We start from the raw sequence: 7,285 nt of genomic DNA, 5'->3' as shown, positions 1-7,285 counted from the left end.
GCCGTGCAGGGTTGCACGACCAGTGGCATTTCTTCCTCCGTTGGCTTCACACGGCCGTGTGGGGTCACACGACCGACTCTCTTACGCACGTAGCGTCTCGCCCTTCACCTTTTTGACTCCTCTGACATCCTCACGCCCATGAAATGATCACGGCCAGCTTGTGGAGGTTATGCACATCCTGCAAACAAAGATCCGACAAATAAAAAAAATACTTCATTGAACTAACTAAAAAAAATAAAACGACAAATTGATAATGAATTAAAATGAAAATCCTTGGGTTGCCTCCCAAGAAGCGCTTGTTTTAGGTCTTTAGCTCGACCCCATATCAGTTAGTGTGGGCTAAACCCATGGAAGCACAGTTCTCCTCCTAGGGTTAATACTCCAGTCTGCTCCTTTAGTTTTGCTCGTGCAGGACAGATGTACTTCTCCTTTCTTATTAGAGGCGACCTCTCTTGAAAACTACATTCCTCAGCTTTGTGTATATTCATCTTGCTAGAATTTCCCTAAGAAGAGGAGATGCAATTAGGAGAATCAGATAAATCAAATTCTAACCTTTCTTTACCGATCTCCAAGGATAACTTATGATTTTTCACATCAATGAGGGCTCTAGCGGTGGCGATGAATGGTCTTCCAAGGATGATTGAGATCTTGGGATCCTCCTCCATATCCAGGACAATAAAATAAGTGGGAATGATGCATATGCCTACCTCTACTGGCACGTCTTCCACTATACCCATTGGGTATCTACATGAATGGTCAGCTAATTATAGTGTCATAGTAAAAAGTTTGATATTTTGGAGTCCTAGCTTCTTACATAACATGTATGGAAGTAGGCTGACACTCACTCCTAAGTCGTAGAAAGCCTTCTGTATGAGTTTAGAGCCAATTTTACACGGTATACACGGTATAGAAAAACTTCCTGGATCCTGGAGTTTTGGGGGAATGTCTACCATGAGTAGAGCGCTGCACTTCTCTATCAATGCTACAGTCTCGAATTCGCCCTTCTATCTTCTGTTAGATAGAATACCTTTTAAAAATTTGGCGAACTTCATCATTTAGTGCAGTGCGTCTATCAGAGGTACTTCAATGCAGATTTCTTTAATCTTCTTAAAGAATCAGTGGAACTCTTCATTCTTTTGGGATGTAATTAGTTTCTGGAAGAAAGGAATTGTCTGACTTTGTGGGGGAAGTGGAAGAGTCCATTCAACCTTCTTGGTGATCTCCTCCCTATCTTTGTTCTAGACCAAATTAGGCATGAGAGGAGAGGGATCTTCCTCTGAATTAATTCCTTTCTGAGCAGTCATTTGGGGATCTCCCAAAGTCCGACCGCTCCTTAGCTCATGCGGTTGCAATGTTCCACCGAGTTTATGTCAGGCTTTCTCGAAAATGCTCCCGGTGCTCTTGAAAAGGACTGGGTTATCTGGGTGATTTGGCTGTCTTGCATCTTTTGATGCTTTTCATAATTCTCCAATCTTTGATTCATTTGCTTGATTTCATTTTTCATCTCTTTTTGCTCCAAGAGAGCTTCTTCAAACATCTTTTGATTCTGGATAGTTGTTAAGGTTGATGTTATTGATAAGTCTGTTGTCCAGGTGGGTAGCTTTGTTGCCCAGGTTGGTAACTTTGTTTTGCTGGTCCTTGATCTTGATTGCCCCAGTAAGAAAAATTTGGATAGTTCCTCCACCCAGGGTTGTATGTGTTGGAGTAGGGATTGTTTTGCTTTTGGTTATAACTGACTATAACATCGCATTGCTCAAGTTGGTTCATTTATGCTTTTATTGGTCCTAGTGGGCAAGTATCTTGAGCATGATCCGAATTTCTGCAAGTTTTGCAAACACACACTATAGCATTGGTTGTGTTGTTCCCCTTGGTCTCAAGCTTCTTGGACAAAGCATCCAGCTTTGTAGACATGTGCGTGACTACATCTACGTCGAATTTTCCTGATGCCTTTATTGGATTCCCAGAGAAAGAACTTCCAGGCCTTTCAATTGCCCACTAATGGTGGTTCTGTGCCACATTTTCTATGATCTCTTCAGCTTCATCAAGGCTCTTGTTCATTAACGCCCCTCCTACTGCAGAATCGAGGGACACCTTCGTGTGGTAGCTGATTCCATTGTAGAACGTGTGTAGCACCAACCACTTCTCAAGGCCATGATGGGGGCACTGTCTCAGCATACTCTTGAATCTGTCCCATGCTTCGAATAATGATTTCGAGTCTATCTGTTTGAAGCTTACAATTAAATTCCTCATGTGTGTAGTTTTACTCGGCGGCTAAAATTAGTCCAAAAATTTCTACTCACACTGATCCTAAGATGTTATGTTGTTTGCTGGTAGAGAATTAAGCCACTGCTTAACTCTGTCTTTCAAGGAAAATCCAAAAAGAAGTAACTTTACTGTTTCTGGAGGGACCCCATTTACTTTCATAGTACTGCAGATCTCAAAGAAAACTCCAAGTGATGATTTGGATCGTCGTGCGGTCCTCCTCCAAATTGATTTTGCTGGACCATGTGGATCACTGCAGGCTTGATTTCAAAATTGATGGCTTCAATTGGTGGTCGAGTGATACTAGACCGAAGCCCTCGTGCATAAGGTGTTGCGTAATCTTTCAAAAGTTTATCAGCCATTTCAGAAGTTTCTTATTCTGCTTGGAGTTTCTGCAAGTTTCTTCTCCTCAGGAAAGTTCTATCAATTTCAGAATCGAACGATAGAAGGTCTCCTGAAAGATTAGCTCTTTGCATACAAGAACAAGATATTAAATACTCCAAGTATAGAGTAAAAGAAAGAGTTAGAATATTTTTTTTAATAAGAATGCAGAAAGTAAAGCGAAAATAAAGAAAAATAAAGTCTAGTTTAATCTAATATGATTATCACTAATGTTATAGACGCAGTCTCCGGCAACGACGCCAAAAACTTACTTGTTACGTTTCCGCAAGTGCACGGATACGTCGTTAGTAATAAAATATTATCGATCCTACGAGCACTGGTTATAATCACTAGCAATTGTTCACATAGAATTAGCTAAACTACCATTGGTTGTAAGCTAATTATTTCATAGGAAGAAAAGAAATGGGGAAGTAGATGTGAGAACTAGCAAAAGAGAGAAAGATTAACTTGGCTTGGGAAGAGTTCTAGGAGTTCGGTTTCATTGTGGTGGAACTCGATGTATCATGTTCTATCTTTTCCTCATTGTCAATCAACATTCATTCACCGGAAGTTAAAGTTACTATCCTTAAGTACTAAATAGAGAAGATCCCTGTGAAATCCTATTACGGTTAACCCCTGTCACTAGGGCGTCTCGGTAGATCATAAGAATACAAATCTAATCGGTATCATTAGGGATAGAGATAGGGGTTTGGTTTGGTCTCCTAATTCCTTATGAAGAAGTTGCCTCTCCTTTCAACGGAGTATCCTAGATGTCTGTGAAAGGGTTACCCCTGTCACTAGGACCCCTCGGGTATACAATCTAAGATCATCTCTTTACGAAATTAGCAATTCCTATACAATCAACTAATATGACAAGGCAAAAAGTCTCATGCATATCAAATAGAAACCAGACAAGCGAAATCCTCCAAAGAGTAAAGGCATAAACATGAGTCTTACATCAAACCCTATCCACAACTACTCCCTGATCCTAGAACAAAGGATCTACTCCATAGATACAGGAGAAAACCCCAAAGATATAATATAAGTAAGCATATAATCCTCAAACGAGAAGAGAGAAAAAGAAGAGATGCTTATCCAATAACGTCGAGTAATCTTCGGATCAAATCCATTGCTTCTGAAGTTGATGCAGTGATGAAGGTGATCTCGGATGGTTGAACGGAAGTTCGGGATAGCGTGGAACGACACCAAGGTAATCTCTTCTGACGACTCGCCTCCTCCCCAGAGGAGAACAGTTAAAAGCCTTTATATAAGCTAGGGCACGGGCGTCGCATAGCCCGTGCCACGACCGTGCGAGATTCGCACGGCCAAGCTCTTCTTCTCTTTGGGTTAAGTGGCACAGTCGTGCCACATCTGCACGACCGTGTCTTGCTTTGGCTCGGGCTGCACTTCACGGCCGTGTGAGGTTCACACGGCCATGTGGATCTTGGCTGCTGGTTGTGAGGCACGACCATGCAAGGTTGCATGGTCGTGTTCTGATTTCTCTCGTGGAATGGTCACATGGATGTGCAAGGTTGCATGACCGTGCTCGACTCTCTATTTGGAATGGCCACATGGGTGTGCAGGGTTGCACGGCCGTGTTTTGCTCTCTGTCTGGAATGGTCACACGGCCGTGCAGGGTTGCACGGTCGTGCTCTGCTTTGCTCCGGTGCATCGACAATCACTGTGTTCGCTTCAAAAGTTGTCCCTATCAATATAAAACCAAACAAAGAGCATATCTCTGACAAAAGAGTAATAAATACTGAATAAACGATAAGAGAGATGATCGTGCAAAGAATATATACAAATAAAGCAAGTGAATGTACGTTAAAACATTCATAAACGATCATAATATCTACGCACATCAATTTGCCAATAGAACCTTCCTCCAGTCTATAGGAGAAGGCCACGTGTCCTCCACCACTTGACAAATCCTGACACTCGACATCCTCTGACAGGAGTCAATCTCCAGAAGATTAATATTGTCATATAAAAAGGGATGTCCTCTCCCTTGCGCAGGTACGCTCACTCGCACATCTCTCTACTTTTCTTCTTCCTTCGTACACTATTTTTCTGGGGGAAAAGTACCTGACTTGAGTGTCAGAGGGCCTGCTCCGGGGACTTTTTCCCTGATTCTTGTTCTCTAACATTCCGTGTGCTTGTTTGAGTGTGTGCAGAGGTCTGATACCGTTGGCACAGGCCTAACAGTTCTTCTGGGCCATGTGGCGGTTCATTCTCTGAAGCTCATGCAACCACAATATCAATCTTCTCCCCGTCATCATTAACGATACTTCATCCGACCTTCATCTAATCTGAACAAGATGAATTACTCTTTTTTTAAAAGAGAACAGCAAATAAAGTTTTGTCCAAGATTTCTCTGGTATTACTTTTTCTAAAAAGTTACTTTTCCATTATCGAGGATTTCTATGGAGTGACTCACCTACATAGTTGACAGATTGAAGCTATTTCTTTTTGTGTTTATTTTTTTAATCTTATTTTCACTGTTATCTGATAATTAATCTAACATTGTATTAATCTTACTTCTTGCAAGAAAAAAAAATTGTTTCTATAGAGTTATGCTTATTCACCCTTCCCTTCCTCTAGTAGCACTAATCCTAACATTAACACGATGTGGGATATTAAGAGAACATTGAGGGATTAAGACTCAAGGCATTAGCGTGAGATATTACGAGAGTGAATTTTAGCTTAGTAATGATAGACTACCTATTGGTCTAAGTTATAGTTTATCAACTCAGTTTGGTCTTAAGAATTTGTGTAGGTTTATAGTGATGTAAGTTGAGCGAAAGAGGGATCATTGACTAGATTCAATTGACTAATGATGACTTTTATGTTCAAAATTTATTTTTAAAATTTTTATTTTTACATATTAAAGAATTATTCTCTTATTTTTTATTTTAATATTTATTAATTAATTTTAAATTATTCTTATTTAAATTTGAATTAACTAGATTAATTAAATTATTTGAATTAATTAATTTGTTTGAATGAGCATGTATATTTAATTTTTTAGGAAAATAAGGACTAGAGCAATAATGATTAGCTAAGTTATTATAACTAGCATGTGTTGTAAAAAATTAAATTTTCATGTAATATAAACTTGCTAACCTTGATTGTTCTCTTTGAATCCTTGGGTTTTTTTTTGGACATTGATTTTTGTAATGACTCATCTATTTGCACTTGAAGCATTCAATGTGTTCCTTCCTTTTCCAGACTCTAAGCATCGGTTCCTCCTTTACCTCCAGTTGTGTGGATCGACTCTTATAAGTAGGATACTTTTGTAGTGCATTCTTTCACTGTATTTAAAGCATATTATGTGATCTTTAAATTTTAAATTTACAGTATTACCTTTTGAACCCTCGTTAAGATTCTCTCTCTTAACCATTGCTGTCTCATATTCAGATTCAAACTCTTGTTATGACACGGGTTCAGATCCATCTACCTCTTCCTTAGTTATTAATGCAATAAAGTTGATTCGGTATGGTTCTTCTGAGTCAGACTCTGATGATGACTCGTACTCTGATCTTGATTCAGATTCGGATCTACTTGATCTTCTAGCTTCAACGGATCCTCGTGAAACTCGATTAGCCAAGTCCAAAGTTCATGGGTATTTTTATACTTTCCTAATTTACACACAATTTCATTAATTAATATATTTATTACCTTTATGTTTGCCTCTGAGTCTCCAGAATATTTCTTCAATGTTATCCGGTTGTAAAGACTTTCACTTTCTACAAACTGTTCCATTGCTCACCTCCAATAATTAAAATCATCTTGATCTTATGGTAGAGGCTCATAGATGTTTTCCCCTTCTTGATGAGGCATCGACATTCTTGCAAAATAATACAGACTAAAAATATTCCAAGAATTGGTCTTAGGGTAAGTAGAGTAATGGAAAGATAATAACAAAATGCTATAGAGAAAAAGAATAAAGAACATTTTAAAGAATAGAGAAAAGATTTTTAAAAGAGGCTCAAAAAATCATGAAGCTATTTCAGAACAGTCTCTGATACCAATTGTTGAATCATAATACACAAGAGAAAGGGGAGGTGAATCTCGTTCATTTGAAATATTTTTATTTTTCATATTAGTAAAACCAAATCAAAGTATAGTTTGCAGTGAAATAAAAAAGAGACAAAAACTCAAAGACACAATCAATTTTACTTGGTTCGTAGTTTAGTGACTACTATTATAAGACCCGCGATTCTTGATCACTTTGGGTGGACAATTCTAATATAGTTCTTTCGAAGGAGCCAAATCATACAAGTATGAAAGATGATGGTAACAATCCTACTATCTCCAATGAATAAGTGCAAGTATAAAAATAGATTACCAACAACACTAATAAGAAGATTGAGCAAAGTTGTTAGAGTTTTTCGGGGTAGAAGTATTGGCACTTTCACAAATAGTAGCAGCATAAGCATAATGAATTAGAGAGGAAGATTGTGCTGGTGCAATTAACACTAAGAATTAAACTTAGATTTTGATATATAACAAAAGGTTAAAGTTAGATGTTGCGTTCTAATCCAGTTACCAAGTGTGCAGGACTGAAAGACTTGATAGGGACTAAACACCAAGCTGAAGTCCAGTTGCGTCGAGGAGGACTCAAATGATTGGAAGGAAGTCT

The 7,285-nt window shown here is 38.7% G+C and overlaps 1 non-coding gene across 1 annotated transcript; it reads left to right on the top strand.

Moving 5' to 3' along the window:
• The first annotated feature begins 2,146 nt into the window (after nucleotides 1–2,146).
• On the top strand, nucleotides 2,147–2,256 carry LOC122054429. Its single transcript, XR_006132741.1, has one exon. It is a non-coding gene; the product is annotated as a small nucleolar RNA R71 (small nucleolar RNA).
• Nucleotides 2,257–7,285: the final 5,029 nt, after the last annotated feature.

The sequence above is a fragment of the Zingiber officinale genome, chromosome 3A (assembly GCF_018446385.1).
Source record: "Zingiber officinale cultivar Zhangliang chromosome 3A, Zo_v1.1, whole genome shotgun sequence".
In the NCBI taxonomy this organism is placed as follows: domain Eukaryota; kingdom Viridiplantae; phylum Streptophyta; class Magnoliopsida; order Zingiberales; family Zingiberaceae; genus Zingiber; species Zingiber officinale.
The sequence above is the reverse complement of the archived record's forward strand: the minus strand, read 5'-3'. Positions and strand labels throughout refer to the sequence as shown.